The sequence below is a fragment of the Dendrobates tinctorius genome, unplaced genomic scaffold (genome assembly GCF_039654945.1).
Source record: "Dendrobates tinctorius isolate UK_male_01 unplaced genomic scaffold, ASM3965494v1 ptg000196l, whole genome shotgun sequence".
In the NCBI taxonomy this organism is placed as follows: Eukaryota; Metazoa; Chordata; class Amphibia; order Anura; family Dendrobatidae; genus Dendrobates; species Dendrobates tinctorius.
In genome coordinates this window covers 25070153-25090710 of record NW_027361863.1, presented here as the reverse complement: position 1 = coordinate 25090710, position 20558 = coordinate 25070153, and the positions used below count along the sequence as shown (strand labels likewise).

Here is a 20558-nt window from a genome sequence, read left to right as displayed (position 1 = left end):
TGTGATGGCTCATCTGGTGGACAAGCTAAGCCATAGTCCTGGATGTAGAGCTTGGACAAGAGGCGTTGGTGTGTAAGATGGTGGTGAATGAACCTGCAGTGTTTGTCTCTGGCCACAAGAGATCACTGTCATCTCTTGAATAAACTCCATGGTAGACCTCATGGAGTTTTTCATAACTAGGAGAGAGCTTAAAGAGGAGGACTGGAGAGAGGGAGATCCACTGCCATCCTTGGAGCTTGGAGTTCGTAGTGTTCTGGAAACTGGTCAGAATACTGGAGAAACATGTACCTGTTCCCATGATGCCTGCTAGAGAGAGAAGTACTTTGGTGGATGACTACAGTTTAATTCAAAGTCGGATTCCCCCTAAGTAGTGATGAGTGAGTATATTCGTTACTCAAGATTTCCCTAGCATGCTCAGGTGATCTCCGAGTATTTGGATGTGCTAAGAGATTTAGTTTTTGTTGCCGTAGCTGCATGATTTGCGGCTGCTAGCCAGCCTGAATACATGTGGGGGTTGCCTGTTTGTTAGGAAAATCCCACATATATTCAGTCTGTCTAGCAGCCGCAAATCATGCAGCTACGGCGACAAAAACTAAATCTCTTAGCACATCCAAATACTCAGAGATCACCCGAGCATGCTTGGGAAATCTCGAGTGACGAGTATACTCGCTCATCACTACCCCAAGACATCTACTGTGATGTGGAGGTCCTCCTGCTCCTCTCTTGGGCTCACACGACAGTTCCCACGACAAGTCCACCTTCCACTCCTCGGGCTCCCAGCAAACGGCCGAACGGACGATCAGCCACCCTACTCATCGACAAGGTTACGGTCAGTAAGTCCTGAGCTCGCGCCCCGCCATAGTGTTCACGGTGTGAGCGTGCACGTAGGCCTAGATTCTCAAGCAGAGAGATTGTTTGCTAACAGAAATGTATAAACTTGAGCTGATTGCTGACAGTATTAGAGAGACCCATTTATACGCACTCTGAACAAAACCCTCCCCACAGAGAATCCCCTGTCTGTGGGAGAAAAGGTAAGTTAGAAAATTGTTAAGTTTGTGAACTGCTGTGCTGCACCACCCTTGCATTAATCTAATTTCATTGTTTCCTTTGATTAATTGCTCAGCTCTCGTATTATGAGGAATATTATAGAGTATTTTATAGAAGATTACAGGCCTATAGTTTGTGCATCACAGGGGTCCTAGTCGATTCTGACCAGGTGTGTGTGAAACTTTACAGTGTTTTCCTTTGTGTTGTTGGAAGAACTCAGTATTCGTTTGTAGTAAAGAATAGTTCTTTCATGAGTTGTCTGGTCGTGTTCTTTGTACACGGTCCGCAGTATCCTGCGAATACCCCATTAAATGGTCTATAGGTGCAGAAAGACAGTAAAATTGAGTAATCCAGATAATAGGTGGAACAGCAGACCTGGTAAGCAAGTCAGCACCTGAATGGCATGGAACAGCAGAGATGAATAAGCTGGTCATCACATGGAACAGCAAAGAATAGTGTAGCCGGATAGGCCGGTGGCAGCTGAGGCCTGGAACAGCAAAGCTGAATATGCCACATGGCGCAGTTATTGTCAAATGGCAGATCTGAAAATTTTGGACAATGCAATGTTCAGGGAAACCTGGTCTAAGCATGTTTGACGGCACCTTGGTCATGGAACAAGAAAGTTGAGTATGCTGGATGACGCCACAGAGAATCAATGCCAAATATGAAGACAAGCACCTTAGAACTGCAGAGTTTTGTATGCAGACAGGTACATAAGCACAGAATGGCTGAGTGTGATGAAAAAAACCTTGGTCCAAACCTATCGTTAGTGGTGACAGAAGAGTAGAGCTTGTCACAAGACCCATAACATGCATGCAGCGGGACTATTACCCGACGGAATACTCAGGCAGCGTGCCATTAAAGATCTAAGCGAGTGACATCATTAGTGAATGCTGGGTTACACTAATATCCTGACCGTCACTACTCATTAGTCGCTCGAGCATTAGTGTGCTCTGGATGCTCGTTAATCGACGGGTATTATTTTAATGCTCACGTAGGAGCTTGAGTCTCCGCTCGGCATGTTTAGCACTTTTTAGACAGCCAATGAACATGTATGGGATTGCCTGCCAGTAATCGTAATGCCGTAGCCATTTTGCTTGTGGCGTTACTGTGATTGCCTGGCCACATAGCATCATCAAGTGTATTCTATATAAGACCTGTGATGCCATCCTCATCAGGCTCGGACTGGCCCACCAGAGAACTCGAGGATTCTCCGGTGGGCTCAGGCACTGACACCTGCGGGCATGCTGGCCACCACTGCTTCAAGGGCCCCCACTGCTCCAGGGGCCCCCAACCAGTGGTTATGGGGTCCCTGAGTCAAGGGGGCCCACCCTGTGCCAGCGTAGCAACAGCTGGAGACAGGATCCTGCCCCCACAGCTAAAGCAAAATGAATATTCACGCTTCCCAATGCCCCTATGGGCGTGGAGAGGCATGAATACCATTTCTATTTAACAGCGGGCAGTATTAGCCGCAGGCTGCAGCTAACACTGCCCGCATGTAAAGCCCCACCACTGCATCACACACACACAAAGCACCGCACCACATACATACACGCAGGCACAAAGACACACAGAGCAGCACATCCCGGCGTCCTGACTGGTGCTTCCTGTCTGAGACAGCCCAGCTGGATGACGTCATCATCCAGTGCACGGTCTCAGACAGAAAGCTGCCGGCAAGGAAGAGGCTGCCAGGATGTGCTGCAGCTGCGGGGAGGTGAGCTGTGCTGTGTATCTGTGTGCCTGCATGTGTGTATGTGGTGTGGTGCTTTGTGTGTGAGTGTGTGTGAGAGAAAGGGGTGGTGTGGAAGGAGAATGATGTTGGTGGGGGAGGCAATGATGGAGGTGATGGGCAATGATGGCAGTGGGGGAGGAAATGATGGTGGGGGATGCAATGATGGAGGTGTTGGGCAATGATGGTGGGGGAGGCAAAGATGGAGGTGATGGGCAATGATGGGGGAGGCAATGATGGCGGGGGAAACAATGATGGAGGTGATAGACATTGATGGTGGGGGAGGCAATGATGGAGGTGATAGGTAATGATGGTGGAGGGGGAGGTAATAATGCAGGTGATGATAGAGGTGATAAAATGGACAATGATGGTGGTGGGGGAGGAGGCAATGATTGAGGTGGTGGAATGGGCAGTCATGGGGTGGTGGAGGAGAATGATAGGGGTGGTGGGGGAGAGGGCAGTGATGGAGGTGGTGATGAGGACAATGATGGGGGTGGAGAGGGGCTGCATTATACTTTATGAGGGGGCTACAGTATATTCTGTGGGGGGACTGCATTATTCTCAGGGGACTACATTATATTCTGGAGAGTTACATCATACTATATGAGGGGGTTACAGTATACAATGTGGGGGGCTGCATTATATTCTGTGGTGGGGCTGCATTATTCTCTCAGGGAACTACATTATATTCTGGGGGCTACATATTACTATATGAGGGGGCTACAGTATACTCTATGGGGGGTTGCATTATATTCTGTGGTGGGGCTGCATTATTCTCTCAGGGGACTACATTATATTCTTGGGGGGCTACATCATACTATATGAGGGGGGCAGCATTATGCCCTATGAGGGGGCTACAGTATACTCTGTGGGGGCTGCATTATACTATGTGAGGGGGGCTGCATTATACCCTATAAGGATGCTACATTATATTCTTTGGTGGGGATTACGCTATACCTTATGAGGGGGTTGCATTATATTTTGTGGGGTGCTGCATTATATTCTATGAGAGGGGGCTGCATTATATTTTATGAGGGGGTCTACATTATTTTATGAGGGGGGCTACATTATATTCTATGAGGGAGGCTACATTATTATTATTATTATTATGCATTTATATAGCGCCATTTATTCCATGGCGCTTTACATGTGAAAAGGGGAAATATAGACAAGTATAATAAACATGTGTAAGACAAAGGACACACAAGTACATAAGGAGAGGGGACCCTGCCCGCGAGGGCTCACAGTCTACAGGGATGGGTGAGGATACACTAGGAGAGGGTAGAGCAGGTCGTGTGGTGGTTCAGTAGTCCGAGGATCATTGCAGGCTGTAGGCGTGTTGGAACAGGTGGGTCTGCAGGTTCTTCTTGAAGGTTTCCGTTGATGGTGAGAGTCTGATGTGTTGCGGCAGAGAGTTCCAGAGTATGGGGGAAGCACAGGAGAAGTCTTGTATGCGGTTGTGGGAAGAAGAGATAAGGGGAGAGTAGAGAAGGACATCTTGAGATGATCGAAGGTTGCGTTAGGGTAGGTACCTGGAGACCATGTCACAGATGTATGGAGGAGACAGGTTGTGGATGGCTTTGTATGTCATGGTTAAGGTTTTGAATTGGAGCCTCTGGGCAATAGGAAGCCAGTGAAGGGCCTGGCATAGGGGGGAGGCTGGGGAATACCGGGGAGACAAGTGGATTAGTCAGGCAGCAGAGTGTAGGATGGACTGGAGTGGTGCCAGAGTGCTAGAGGGGAGGCCAGAGAGTAGGAGGTTGCAGTAGTCGAGGCGGGAGATGATAAGACCATGCACTGGATGGCTTACACACTAAAATATCAGTATTTGCAGATGATACAAAACTATGTAAGGTAGTTAACACAAAGGAGGACAGTTTGCAACAACAGACAGATTTGAGTAAATTGGAGAATTGGGCTAAAAAATGGCAAATGAGGTTTAACACAGATAAGTGTAAGGTTATGCACATGGGAAGGAGAAACAGACGCTACAATTACTTACTAAATGGGAAACTGCTGGGGAAATCAGACAAGGAAAAAGACTTAGGCATCTTAGTCAATAAGAAGCTAAATTGGAGTGCCCAGTGTCAGGCAGCTGCCACCAAAGCAAATAGGGTGATGGGATGCATTAGAAGAGGTCTGGGGACACGAGATGAAAACATAATTCTCCCTCTGTACAAATCACTCGTCAGACCACACTTGGAGGATTGTGTGCAATTTTGGACGCCGGTGCTCAAGAAAGACATTACTGAACTTGAAAGGGTTCAAAGGCGGCTGCTAAAATGATAAATGGAGTTGGTTCACTACAATACCCAGAAAGGTTATCAAAATTAGGTCTATTTATTCTAGAAAAGAGAAGACTTAGGGGAGACCTAATATATATGTACAAGTATATCAGAGGGCAATACAGAGATCTCTCCAATGAACTGTTTGTACCAAGGACTGTGACAAGAACAAGGGGGCATTGTCTTCGTTTGGAGGAAAGACAATTTCTGCCCCAGCATAGAAGAGGGTTCTTCACAGTAAGAGCAGTGAGGCTCTGGAATTCTCTTCCTGAGGAAGTGGTGATGGCCAACTCACTGAATGAATGTAAGAAAGGAATGGAGGCTTTTCTTGTGAGTAACAGTATAGAAGGTTACGAATAACAGAATATTATAGGTAGATGGGTGACCCAGCTTAGGGGAAGGAATTTTTTTCCCTATTAAGAAAATTGGCTTCTACTCTGTGGGTTTTTTGCCTTCCCCAGGATCAACAATGCAGAGCAGCTGCACTAAAAATAGGCTGAACTAGATGGAGATAAGGTCTTCCTTCAGCCTTCAACACTATGTTACTATGTTACTAGTGTTTTTGTGGTTTCGTGATTGAGGAATGAGCGGATCCGGGAAATATTTTTGAGTTTGAGGCGGCAGGAGGAGGTGAGGGCTTGGATATGTGGTTTGAAAGAGAGTGCAGAGTCGAGGATCACCCCGAGGCACCGAGCGTGTGGGACTGGGGATAGAGAGCAGCCATACATTATATTCTATGAGGGGGGTACATTACATTCTATGAGGGGGCTACCCTCTCTATGATTCTACCCCAACCTCTGCTACATAATTAAGACATGTAGTACCTTATATTATACCCTGATATTAGCATGTTTTACAACACAATTGGTGGCTTTGTATTTATTTCTATGTAGCTACATAGTGGACCCCAAGAATGATTTTCTCTGGTGGGTCCAAGGTGCTCCAGTCCGACGCTGCTCATCACACTGTACCCCAGACATATGCAGAGTAGGGAGAGGTGCTGAGGAGGGAGGGACAGAATTGTAGCTTCGTATTAGCTAGTGATTCAACCACATTTATATTTTTGTAAAGTACAACAACACCCCTTCTTAGGGCTAATGATATTCAATAGTAATACTGCTGTTAGCAGCACTTAAGGAGAGATTCTGCTGAAGGGATCGTGTAGGACTGGATAGGGTGAATTGCGCGTCCTTTACGCTGCAGCCTGCAACTCATACCAGAAGCCTTTCTCAGGGCTAATAATATTTTTTTCATTTTTAATTCTACAAATTATTCTGAGCAGGGAAATATTATACACCTTTTTCTGCAGCAGTTGTGCATCAAGAGCATACAGCCAGACTTGGTTGGATATCAATAGCATCGCTATATTGATATTGCAGTCTCATGCGTCCATCTCAATTGTGCAAATTTGCCGTGCATTGTAATACTGCAATTTTTTTGAGCAGTGAAATTTTAAACAGTATTTAGTTTGCTAGAATTGGGCCTCGAAACCCCCCAAAAAATTGTTTAAAAAAAATCACATTGCTATATTTATACTGCATTCTGATAAGTCTATGAATAAAAATCCAGTAAATTATACCACTAAAAAGGGTATACTCCAAAATAGAATCATATAAGCAAAAGAAAAAGGAGTACATTTACCAATAAAAATTGTATAAACTTTATTACATAACAATAAAGTTATGTAATAACTTTATGTGACAGCCCCCAAGCTCACTTACCCCCCAGGATGAAGCTCAGGCGAAACGCACGTCGGGGACCACGATACCACAAGGTCATATATTTCATTATGTTTCTTTATGGGGCTGCCATGGCACACTTGGGCAATGAGAGCGGCACATTGTAGGAGCCTCTTGGATTACATACCTAGGCACCTGTGCTGATATTCCTATATGCTTACTACCCCATGATAAGCTCATTGTATTGTGGCATTATTTGTTTTATATATATGATGGTACTTGCGTTATATATTCCAGACTGGGATTTCTGCTTGAACCTTACTCATTAAGACACTTTTTTACTATTTTTAGCCTATGGCTCATTGCATTATTTGATATCAGTGTCTCTTTGCTGGGTACTTACCCTTATTAGTGTATTCTAGTTACTGTATTTTCTAGGACCTTGCAGAAATAACGCTCTTATGACATATATTTTGGCGGTGTTTCCATCTATTTAACATACCACAAGTGTTGTATTTATAGTGATGCCTCTATATTTTGAACACTTAGTTCATCAGGTTAGATGTTTTTTGATACTTATGAGCATGCCCCCTTCTCTGTAGCACTGGGCACAATATTATCGGAATTGTAATGTCAATGCACTTTGTGGTATCCTATTGGATATTCATCTCCTTTTAATGATTGTCTATGTCTTTTTGTCTTGATTGAAATAAAGCTATGTTATTTTATGGCTATGTGCTTCCCTGATCTTTTTGGTTGATATGTTCATTAGGAAGTGCCATTTATCTAGGCCCTATTTGTTGCACAAATATTTGAGCAGCCACACTCACAAGAAGGCGACATTGGGAAACTGCTGAGTTGGATGATGATGAGACACAATTACCAACAATTGGTGTTGTTACGTTAGCAAGTCAGTAGGAGGACCATGGCGCGGAAGTGGAAGACAAGGTGGTGGACGATGACGTCATTGACCCAACCTGGGAAGAGCAAGGACAGCAGAGCACAGGGGAAGGGACCAGCTGCCCAACAGCAGACAATAAGAGACAGTGGGGTGGTCAGAGACACAAAGCAGGCAACTGATTCCCAGAGAACCAACATGGGTGAAGTCAAGCCAAGGTTTACGTGTTCATGAGTCTGGCACTATCTTAAAGACAAAATATTAAATTTTAGCTCACCACTATGACGGCCGTTTAACTACAACTTGAAAAAGGCATCCGCCGAAACGTGTAGTTTTAGGGGGGATGAGGGGTGAATTTTTTGTCTATATATGTAACATTTTTTATTCATTAAATATTGAGGAGGTTTTTTTTGCTAAAAACATCTACTACTGTTCCTTCAACGCTCGCTGGAAACATTTTCTTGCTATTTTAAAGACAGTCCAGTAAACCCCAAAAAAGGCCATTTGCTACATTTGCTATGCCAGCATTAGCAGGGGCAGCACAACTACCAGCCTGACCACCTTGAGCATGCTCAGGCACATGCAAGTAAAGCAGCTGACTGCTTGAGCAAAACGACAGGGTCCAGAAACTTCTGACATACGTCAACATCAGTCACAAGCTGGAAGCCCTGCAGCACTTCCTCGGCCAAGAGACAAGCTGTGCTGAAGCTAATCTGCTTAGGTGACTAACTGCACACCACCATGGAGCTGTTGAAAGGTCTAAAAGACCAGACTAATCTGTGGCTATCGTCCCTGAAGCTACAAACAGGCATGGTCATGGGTGACAATGGCCATAATATGGTGGCATCTCTGAAGCTTGGTATCCTCGTACACGTATCATGCCAACTTAGTGGTTCAGTGCTTTCTCAAAACCTACCCAGATCTGCCTGAGCTACTTGTGAAAGTGTGTGCCCATTTCCGCAAGTCGGCTACAGCTGCCGCCGCCCTAGCCGTGCAGCACCAGCATTTGCAATTTCTAGCTCATCGACTGTCATGCGATGTCATCACACATTGGAACTCAATATTACATATGTTGGCAAGACTGTGAGCAGCAGAGGGCAGTAGTTACATACCAGCTACACCATGCATATCGGTATTCCGCTCAGCCTCTGCACATAAGAGTTGATGAGTGGGCATGGATGTCTGACATCTGTGCAGTCCTCTAAAACTTTGAGGACTCAACCAAGATGGTGAGCGGTGATGACGCCATAATCAGCATTACCATTCCACTTCTCTGTCTACTCAATGCTCACAATTAAAGAGGAGGCTTTGCAGGTGGAGTAAGATTAGATGGAGCAAGAAACTATGTTGGGTGATGCTACACAGCCTAGCCTCATCTCACCTTCTCAACATGGATTAAGTGATAATGAGAAGGAGGAGGAGGAACAGGAGCTAGTTGTCTGCACTACATACAGAAGTACCCACACCACCTTCATCCCATCTGTTCAGCATGGATGGCCTGAAGACAAGGAGAGGAGGGAGGAGGAGGATGAGGAGGACAACATGGACAGTCGCCCTCTTGGTGGGGACAGGGAAGTCTTGGCTGTTGGTAGTCTGGCACACATGGCTGAGTTTATGTTTCGCTGCCTTTCCCATGATTTTCTCGTTGTACGCATTTTGGCCAACACTAATTATTGGTTGGTCACCCTTTTAGACCCACCCCACAAGGAGAAATTTAGATCTCTCTTTCCTGTGGTGGAGAGGTCTAATAAAATGTTGCAGCACCAGAAGGCTCTAGCTGAATAAGTATGAAAAAAAAATCCCATCTAACAACTTTGGCGGCAGAGGTCACAATTCTTTGGACAATCAAGGAGTGGAGACTAGGTATACACACACAAGATGCAGCAGAGGCAGGGGAACACTCTCAAAGGTCTGGAACTGTTTTCTCAGATCCTCCCAGTACCCAGGCCCTGACGAACGGGGTACTCTGACAAGGAGAGAAAAGTTTTGGAAGATGATGAAAGGAGTCATGGATGACACTGGTATGTTCGGCAAGGTACTCCTTGCCGAACATACCAGTGTCATCCATGACTCCTTTCATTATAGTGAAAAGAATGTTTCTTAAATCCATCATAACTTTGGTTTTGTATGTTTTAATGTCAGTCCGTAGAAGTGGCGTTATAGTCTGACAAAATTGTTCTCAGCAGAGACGTGGGATTAAGAGATGCTTCCAGAGGTCTTCTCCATGATGTTCCCATGCCATATCAGCACAGTTTAAATAGTTGTCAGCAATTTTTAGAACCCTCCAGACCTTCTGGGGTGAGGAGGCGGACAAATACTCATAAGTAGAGTTGAGCGACTTTTGGTTTTTTAGTGTCGAGTTTCGTTTCGTGAAACCCGACTTTTCCAAAAGTCGGGTCGAGCAAGATCGTCCGATTATAGGGAAAAGTCGGGGTCTTCCCGAAACACGAAACACAATGTAAGTCAATGGGGAATAAAAGTCGGCAGTGAGAGGAGGACAGGAAACACACCTACAGTGCCCATTTGAATGCCAAAAGCATCAATTCTTCTTACTTAAGCTTGTCAACCTTAATTAACTTCATAATACAAGTTACGCACTGAAAAATGGGGGTTATTTGGCTAAAGTTGTGGGGAGGGAGGGCTGGCTGCAGGTTTTCATGTGCCCTGGGCGAAAGAGCGCCCCTTTAACACATACCACAACTCATCATGCTCCGATACGGCAGAGAAATAGCGGTATAGTACAATGAAAAATACCTCACTTTTTACATCTCATGACGAGGCCCATCTATTTCTCCTTACAGAATCATTGGTCCCATATAATGTTTGAAACAGTATATGATGAGCTCCACATAATGCTACAGTATATGTTGGTCCCCATGGATGAAGCTCCACTGTCTTATGGGCCCAAATAATGCTCCAAACATAATGGGCCCCATTTCTAATGCTCTAGTGTATAATGGGCCCTGTAAATGCTGCTCCAGTGTCTGATGTCCACCTTTGGAATGTTCCAGTGTATGGTGGGCCCCATCTATCATTCTCCAGAGTATAGTGCTCCCCAAAAATTGCTGTCCCAACATTGAAAACAATCAAATAAGTCTCCTCGCTAGGGAATCCCTGTACTTGTCTGGACTCCTCGTCGTCCCCATTTTCCATCTCACTGCACAGTATTTCAACTTTGCAAGTGCTGTGATCCTGAGCAAGCAGGGGGGGCCCACTCGTTGGCGACGGCACTGGCACAGGGCCCCTGATAGTACGGTGGTGTGTCTGATGGCGGGTGGGCCGAACCTGCACTTTCATCTGCAGCTTCCTCTTTGTCACCGTGTAAGATGGAACTGTATATGGGAAGGGTAACCTGAGTTTCATCAGGGTCAGATTCAGGTCGTGTAGCGTGCGAGGGGAATGTAGTGGTCTGGGTCAATGTACCAGCAGATTCAACGAGCAGTGGCTGGGCATCAGTGCACTTGTGTCGCCCCCAGGAGTACGGTCGCCACAGTGGCATTACCTTCTTCCTAGGGAGTGTGATGTCATGCTTGGGAGCAACGAACGATCTCTATAGCAGGTTAACTGATTGGGCGGCGTTATTCCCACGAGTCATGACCCTCCAAACAGCGTTCATGAAGGCAAAGTGTTTGTTTTACGTGGGCAGTATGGTTGCAAAGCTGAACCTTAAAGGAATGTCCAGAAGGGCACCACCAGGAGTGTAGCCTACGGTTAAATTCGACTCCACCTGGGAAACCTCAACCATGCCAGCTACAGAACAGATGCACACATTGCAAGCTTAATTCCGTTAACGAACGAGACTCCGTCATGCCCCGCGGTCCGAGTCCGGCTTACTAGAGGAACACGTGAGGCTCTGGCACATGAGATTGGCCAATAACTGGTGTGTCATGCCCTTACATGTCCGTGGCTGCATGTGCGATACACTGAAAAGGCCAGCGTTTGTCGCTTACAGGTGCAGATAACAACGTTAGTGATGGGGATCACTGATTACAATTATTACCCGCGAACAATGATTTCCCAGTAAGTGCAGGTCAACCGCAGTTCCGGAATTAGGCCTAACCGTCATTCCTGAAAAAATGAAAAACTTACGTGTGCAAACCACAGGTGCTTTAGCTTGCTTAACAGCTCGCCAGCCGTTCTCACGCCCAGTATGGATTGCACGTGATTGCACAAAGGTTAGAAAGGGTACCGTATCCCCAGATAACATGTATGGATAGCGTACACATTCAAAACATATGTCTATACATCAGGAGGCAGGCTCAGACGGTGTTAGGCCCAGTATGGATTGCACGTGATTGCACAAAGGTTAGAAAGGGTACCGTTTCCCCGGATAACATGTATAGATAGCGTACACATTCAAAATATATGTCTATACATCAGGAGGCAGGCTCAGACGGTGTTAGGCCCAGTATGGATTGCACGTGATTGCACAAAGGTTAGAAAGGGTACCGTTTCCCCGGATAACATGTATGGATAGCGTACACATTCAAAATATATGTCTATACATCAGGAGGCAGGCTCAGACGGTGTTAGGCCCAGTATGGATTGCACGTGATTGCACAAAGGTTAGAAAGGGTACCGTATCCCCAGATAACATGTATGGATAGCGTACACATTCAAAATATATGTCTATACATCAGGAGGCAGGCTCAGACGGTGTTAGGCCCAGAATGGATTGCACGTGATTGCACAAAGGTTAGAAAGGGTACCGTATCCCCAGATAACATGTATGGATAGCGTACACATTCAAAATATATGTCTATACATCAGGAGGCAGGCTCAGACGGTGTTAGGCCCAGTATGGATTGCACGTGATTGCACAAAGGTTAGAAAGGGTACCGTATCCCCAGATAACATGTATGGATAGCGTACACATTCAAAATATATGTCTATACATCAGGAGGCAGGCTCAGACGGTGTTAGGCCCAGTATGGATTGCACGTGATTGCACAAAGGTTAGAAAGGGTACCGTATCCCCAGATAACATGTATGGATAGCGTACACATTCAAAATATATGTCTATACATCAGGAGGCAGGCTCAGACGGTGTTAGGCCCAGTATGGATTGCACGTGATTGCACAAAGGTTAGAAAGGGTACCGTATCCCCAGATAACATGTATGGATAGCGTACACATTCAAAATATATGTCTATACGTCAGGAGGCAGGCTCAGACGGTGTTAGGCCCAGTATGGATTGCACGTGATTGCACAAAGGTTAGAAAGGGTACCGTATCCCCGGATAACATGTATGGATAGCGTACACATTCAAAATATATGTCTATACATCAGGAGGCATGCTCAGACGGTGTCAGGCACAGTATGGATTTGACGGCCCAGACTACACAGCGGAGGAGCAGGGAGAGGTAAAGATTGCAAATGCTGGGGCCCTGCCCAAGCAAGGGGGGCCCACTCATGGGCGTCGGTACTGGCACTGCGCCCCTCATAGTACGGCGGTGTGTCTGACGGCGGGTGTGCACCACCACCGTCAGAGACACTTGATTGCACTATGAAGGACCCTGTGCCAGTGCCCGCGCCCAAGAGTCGGCCTACCCACCTGTCCAGGGCAACGGCACTCGCACGGTGTCGTGCGCTAGGTGGTGACCCCGGCCATGGGGGGGGAGGCAGCACAGTTAGGGAGTTTTAGAAAGTGGCATATGTTGATGTTGGACATTCAGCTGATGCAAAAGGTGAAATAGGTCAAGTCCCAGGAAGAGGTGTACCAAAGCAAGCCATTTTTTTGTCACCCTATGTGTCATCAGGGGAAGGTGGGACAAAATCCTTGGAAATCCATGCGTGGTTCATTTTAATGAAGGTTAGATCATCCACATTTTGGGTTGACAGACGGGTCCTTTTTTCTGTCAGGATTGATCGAGCTGCACTGAAGACTCTTTCCGATAGCACACTTGCAGCTGGGGAAGCGAGCTCCTCTAAGGCATATTGTGCCAATTCAGGCCAGGTGTCCAGTTTAGCGGCCCAATAGTCAAAGGGGAATGACCTGTGTGGGAGAACATCGATATGGGAGGAAAAGTAGTTTGTAACCATAGTTGACAACTGCTGTCTCCTGTCACTTTCCTTCGATGCAGTATTACCAGTTGTGTGAGCGGTACTTGAAAAATCAGTCCACAACATTGTCATGAAACCCCTGTCTCCAACGCCACTTCTGCTGTGTGCACCACGAACACCTCTGCCAAGCTGCCCCCGGCCGTACGGCTCGTGTGAGAACCATCACCGCTGCTGTGTGCTGGGAATGCCTCAAGCAACCGATTTACCAGAGTTGCTTGTTTATTAGCCAATATTAGGTCAAGGTTCTCCTGTGGCATGATGTTTTGTAATTTGCCTTTATAGCGTGGATCCAGGATGCTGGCCAACCAGTAGTCGTCATCGTTCATCATTTTGGCAATGCGGGGGTCCCTTTTTAGGATTTGCAAGGCATAATCTGACATGTGGGCCAATGTTCCCGGTGTCAATGATGCACTGCGAGTGCTGGTTGGAGGAGCACTTTCTGGCAAATCCACATCCCTCCAGTCACGCACAAACCCTGTACCAGACCTTGCCACGCCAACATTTTCACTTGCCCCACGAGATGCATCCTCCTCCCCTAAGTAATCATCCCCATCCTCCTCCTCCTCCTCCTCTTCTTCCTCCACCTCGTCCAGGAGAGGTCCCTGAGCAGACAATGGCTGAATATCATCAAGGATTCCCTCCTCCTCTTCCTCCTCATCAACATTGGCTGCAGAAGCCTGCTCCTTAAGGTGCGTCAAAGTTTGCTTGAGCAGATGCATAAGTGGGATGCTCATGCTTAGGATGGCGTCATCTGCACTTACCAGCCGTGTGCATTCCTCAAAACACTGAAGGACTTTACAGAGGTCTTTCAGCTTCGACCACTGCACACCGGTCAACTCCATGTCTGCTCTCAAAGTGCCTGGCCGTGTATCCTCCCACAAATGCATTATGGCCTGCCTCTGCTCGCACAGCCGCTCCACCATGTGCAGGGTGGAGTTCCACCTTGTTGCATTGTCGATAATGAGGCGGTGGTTGGGAAGGTGGAGCAATCGCTGCAGCTTCTGCATACGAACGGAGTGTACAGGCGACCGGCGGATGTGCGCGCACAGTCTTCGCACCGTCTGGAGCAGGGCTGTTAACTCCGGATAATTTTTGAGGAAGCACTGCACCACCAGGTTCAAGGTGTGAGCCAAGCAAGGTATGTGGCTGAGTTTTGAAAGGGCTATGGCTGCCACAAAATTACGCCCGTTATCACTAACTACCTTGCCTGCCTCAAGATGTACACTGCCCAGCCATGACTCAGTTTGTCGCTGAAAGTACTCGGCCAGCACCTCGGCGGTGTGTCTGTCGCCCAAACACATCATCTGCAACACTGCCTGCTGACGCTTTCCACTAGCTGCTCGATAGGGGGACACCTCGTGTGCAACAGTGGCAGCTGCAGATGGAGTGCTCGTACGACTGCGCTCTGTGGACGAGCTTTCACTTCTGGAGGAGGAGGAGGGTCGAACGCCTACAGCCAACTGTTTCCTATACCGTGGGCTAGGCAGCACTGTCCCACCACCGCTGTCCCCTGTGGACCCTGCATCCACCACATTAACCCAATGCGCAGTGATGGACACGTAATGGCCCTGGCCATGCCGACTGGACCATGCATCAGTTGTGAGGTGCACCTTTCCGCTCACTGACTGCTTGAGTGCATGGACAATGCGGTCTTTCACATGATGGTGGAGGGCTGGGATGGCTTTGCGAGAGAAGAAGTGGCGACTGGGTAGGTCATAGCGTGGTACTGCATAGGCCATGAGTTTCCACCAACCGAAAGGGCATCATCTCAAACGAGATTAGTTTGGCAATGTGGGCGTTCAAAACCAGTGTACGCGGATGAGAGACTGAGTACTTTCTTGACCTACTCATAGTGTCTGGGAGGGTGAGCTGGACTTGAGAGCTGCATATGGTGGAAGTAGCGGTGGACAGGGCGGACTGAGAGAGTGTTGATGATGGTGATGGAGTTGGTGTTCTTTCTGATGACCTAGAATCAGTCTTTCGTTGATATAACAGTGGGATTCCCTGACTGCTGTGGCCTTGCAACGACACCTCAACATTTGCTGCTATGCTAACCAGTGGGCTTACAGTGGGGGAAACAATGTAGCGTTGCTGACTACCTTCGTTGTGATCAGTTGCACATGTGGAACTTGAGGTTTGGTGTTGTGTCCACGCTTGCAAGTGCATGCTGGTTAAATGTCTAAGCATGCAACTGGTATTCAAATTTTTCAGATTTTTCCCTCGGCTAAAGGTCTTTGCGCACTTCTTACAGATAACCTTGGCCTGATCATGAGGATTTTGTTCAAAAAAGTGCCACACTGCACTCTTCCTACTTTGGCAGACATTTTGCGGCCTAGCACGCTGTGATCTTTTGACCCTCTGGACAAGCTGTCCAGCAACTCTTTTGATGTTTGGAACCTGTCTTTGGAGTGCTCCGGGCCTGCCAGATAACAGCTGTTGCGATGTCGATGTCTGCTGTGGATGCTCCTCATCTGAGCTATTGGAAGCAGCACCCTCTTCCCCCAATGGATGCCAATCTGGGTCAACAACTGGGTCATCCATCACCTCCTCTTCTATGTCATGTGCACCTTCCTCTGTGTCACCGTGTATGGTGGTATAGTGTGCGGGAAGGGGCACCTGAGTCTCATCAGGGTCAGAATCTGGCTCTGTACACTGCGAGGACAATGTAGTGCTCTGAGTGAATGTACCAGCAGAATCATCCATCAGCGGCTGTGCATCAGTGCACTCCATGTCAGATTCATCTTGGCCTGGGTAATTCACCATTTCACTTGATAATCCAGGCATGGTATGTGAAAACAGCTCCATGGAGTAATCAGTAGTATGGCCTGCGTCATCCTTCAATCTTGGTTGGGGTGAAGGACACAAGGAAAGGTGTGGTTCATGAACATGAGCCTCCAATGACGACTCAGTGCTTTTACTTTTTACAACTGAAGAAGAGGAGGCGATAGAGCTGGAGGCTGAGTCAGCAATGTAAGACAAAACTTTTTCCTGATGCTCTGGCTTTAAAAGCGGTTTGCCAACTCCTAGAAAACTAAGCGTTCGAGGCCTTATGTAGCCAGACGATGACGCAGGCTCAACACCTCCTGCATTCGGTCCTATTTTGCTCTTGCCACTACCATCAGATCCACCACCAACACCATCATTACCAGCTGCCAACCCCCGCCCAATTCCACGGCCTCTTCCACCAGCCTTCCTCATTTTTGGTAGAAATGTAGACAAAATCCAACAAACTATATAGTAATGTAAAACAAGGTACAAGGTGTCTATAGGACAGGGGAGATTTTGAATTTCTGCAGACACTTGTGGACACTGGACACTTTTGGATTGTGTGAGGCCCAATGAATATCTGAGCGCTATGTGACAGGCTCGATGGCACAGCTGTGACCAAAGTGACTAGAGGATAAGGGAGATTTTGAATTTCAGAAGACACTTGTGGACACTGGACACTTTTGGATTGTGTGAGGCCCAATGAATATCTGAGCGCTATGTGACAGGCTCGATGGCACAGCTGTGACCAAAGTGACTAGAGGATAAGGGAGATTTTGAATTTCTGCACACACTTGTGGACACTGGACACTTTTGGATTGTGTGAGGCCCACTGATATCTGAGCGCTATGTGACAGGCTCGATGGCACAGCTGTGCCTGTGACCAAAGTGACTAGAGGATAAGTGAGATTTTGAATTTCAGCAGACACTTGTGGACACTGGACACTTTTGGATTGTGTGAGGCCCAATGAATATCTGAGCGCTATGTGACAGGCTCGATGGCACAGCTGTGACCAAAGTGACTAGAGGATAAGGGAGATTTTGAATTTCTGCACACACTTGTGGACACTGGACACTTTTGGATTGTGTGAGGCCCAATGAATATCTGAGCGCTATGTGACAGGCTTGATGGCACAGCTGTGACAAAAGTGACTAGAGGATAAGGGAGATTTTGAATTTCTGCACACACTTGTGGACACTGGACACTTTTGGATTGTGTGAGGCCCACTGATATCTGAGCGCTATGTGACAGGCTCGATGGCACAGCTGTGACAAAAGTGACGAGAGGATAAGGGAGATTTTGAATTTCTGCAGACACTTGTGGACACTGGACACTTTTGGATTGTGTGAGGCCCACTGATATCTGAGCGCTATGTGACAGGCTCGATGGCACAGCTGTGACCAAAGTGACTAGAGGATAAGGGAGATTTTGAATTTCTGCACACACTTGTGGACACTGGACACTTATGGATTGTGTGAGGCCCACTGAATATCAAAGCGCTATGTCACAGGCAGAAATTGGCTAGTGTATCACAAACTACAAGGTGTATGTAGAATTGGGCAGAATAGGAATCTCCCTAGAGTGCAGGTCTGTAAGAACGGAACATGTCCTCGTTTTATTCTCACAGAGTGACACACTGATAACTTCACTGTGGCTGTGATAACAGCCGTTACACGGTACTGTGTGAGGAGCGTACACCTCTGTATGGTGTGAAAAAATGCACGCTCAGTACCTCAGCAGGACAAAAAAAAAAAATTGGGATTGCTTTTAAAAAAGCAGTTTGCGGAGCAGTGGGTAAACAGCAATGCAGGAATGTCAGGAAGCATTAGAAGGCAGCCCAACAACCAACACCACTGATACACCACTATATAGCCTCCCCTTGCACTGCACACACAGTGACTGGTGTGTTGTACAGGCAAAATCGCTAGCAGCAGAAGCAGTTTTTTTTTCTTCTCAGCAGGACAAAAAAAAAAATTGGGATTGCTTTTAAAAAAGCAGTTTGCGGAGCAGTGGGTAAACAGCAATGCAGGATTGTCAGGAAGCCTTAGAAGGCAGCCCAACAACCAACACCACTGATACACCACTATATAGCCTCCCCTTGCACTGCACACACAGTGACTGGTGTGTTGTACAGGCAAAATCGCTAGCAGCAGAAGCAGTTTTTTTTTCTTCTCAGCAGGACAAAAAAAAAAATTGGGATTGCTTTTAAAAAAGCAGTTTGCGGAGCAGTGGGTAAACAGCAATGCAGGAATGTCAGGAAGCCTTAGAAGGCAGCCCAACAACCAACACCACTGATACACCACTATATAGCCTCCCCTTGCACTGCACACACAGTGACTGGTGTGTTGTACAGGCAAAATCGCTAGCAGCAGAAGCAGTTTTTGGTGTCTTCTTCCCTGCCTAACGTTCTCCCTACAAAATCATCAGCAGCAGCAGCTCTCCCTATTCTGAGATCAGCATGAGTAACATGGCGGTCGGCGTGCACGCCCTTTTATACCCCCTGTGACGCCCCCCAAAGCAAGCCAATCACTTGCATGCCCTTCTGAAAGATGGTGGTGACCCGTGCCTATGTCATCACGTTGCCCTCAGTGTCCGTGGATCCTGATTGGCTGAAAAAGAGCGCAAAACAAACTTTTGAAACGCGACTTTGGCGCGTAAGTCGCCGACCTCGTGGCCGACCTCATCCTAGGGTCGGGTTTCGTTTCATGAAACCCGACTTTGCCAAAAGTCGGCGACTTTTGAAATTTTTCGACCCGTTTAGCTCAACTCTACTCATAAGTAGAGTTGAGCGACTTTTGGTTTTTTAGGGTCGCGTTTCGTTTCATGAAACCCGACTTTTCCAAAAGTCGGGTCGAGCAAGATCGTCCGATTATAGGAAAAAGTCGGGGTCGTCCCGAAACACGAAACCCAATGTAAGTCAATGGGGAATAAAAGTCGGCAGTGAGAGGAGGACAGGAAGCACACCTACAGTGCCCATTTGAATGCCAAAAGCATCAATTCTTCTTACTTAAGCTTGTCAACCTTAATTAACTTCATAATACAAGTTACGCACTGAAAAATGGGGGTTATTTGGCTAAAGTTGTGGAGGGGGAGGGCTGGCTGCAGGTTTTCATGTGCCCTGGGCGAAAGAGCGCCCCTTTAACACATACCACAACTCATCATGCTCCGATACGGCAGAGAAATAGCGGTATAGTACAATGAAAAATACTTCACTTTTTACATCTCATGACGAGGCCCATCTATTTCTCCATACAGAATCATTGGTCCCATATAATGTTTGAAACAGTATATGATGAGCTCCACATAATGCTACAGTATATGTTGGTCCCCATGGATGAAGCACCACTGTCTTATGGGCCCAAATAATGCTCCAAACATAATGGGCCCCATTTCTAATGCTCTAGTGTATAATGGGCCCTGTAAATGCTGCTCCAGTGTCTGATGTCCACCTTTGGAATGTTCCAGTGTATAGTGGGCCCCATCTATCATTCTCCAGAGTATAGTGCTCCCCAAAAATTGCTGTCCCAACATTGAAAACAATCAAATAAGTCTCCTCGCTAGGGAATCCCTGTACTTGTCTGGATTCCTCGTCGTCCCCATCTTCCATCTCACTGCACAGTATTTCAACTTTGCAAGTGCTGTGATCCTGAGCAAGCAGGGGGGGCCCACTCGTTGGCGACGGCACTGGCACAGGGCCCCTGATAGTACGGTGGTGTGTCTGATGGCGGGTGGGCCGAACCTGCACTTTCATCTGCAGCTTCCTCTTTGTCACCGTGTAAGATGGAACTGTATATGGGAAGGGTAACCTGAGTTTCATCAGGGTCAGATTCAGGTCATGTAGCATGCGAGGGGAATGTAGTGGTCTGGGTCAATGTACCAGCAGATTCATCGAGCAGTGGCTGGGCATCAGTGCACTTGTGTCGCCCCCAGGAGTACGGTCACCACAGTGGCATTACCTTCTTCCTAGGGAGTGTGATGTCATGCTTGGGAGCAACGAAGGATCTCTCTAGCAGGTTAATTGATTGGGCGGCGTTATTCCCACGAGTCATGACCCTCCAAACAGCGTTCATGAAGGCAAAGTGTTTGTTT

At 47.1% G+C, this 20558-nt stretch overlaps 1 long non-coding RNA gene across 1 annotated transcript in view; it reads left to right on the top strand.

Annotated features, from left to right (window-relative positions):
* The first annotated feature begins 649 nt into the window (after nt 1-649).
* Nucleotides 650-20558, top strand: part of LOC141056075 (uncharacterized) — a 63901-nt gene continuing 43992 nt past the window's right edge. Inside the window, exon 1 of the long non-coding RNA XR_012221578.1 lies at nt 650-829. This is a non-coding gene — a long non-coding RNA (uncharacterized lncRNA). The remainder of the gene's footprint in view (nt 830-20558) is intronic.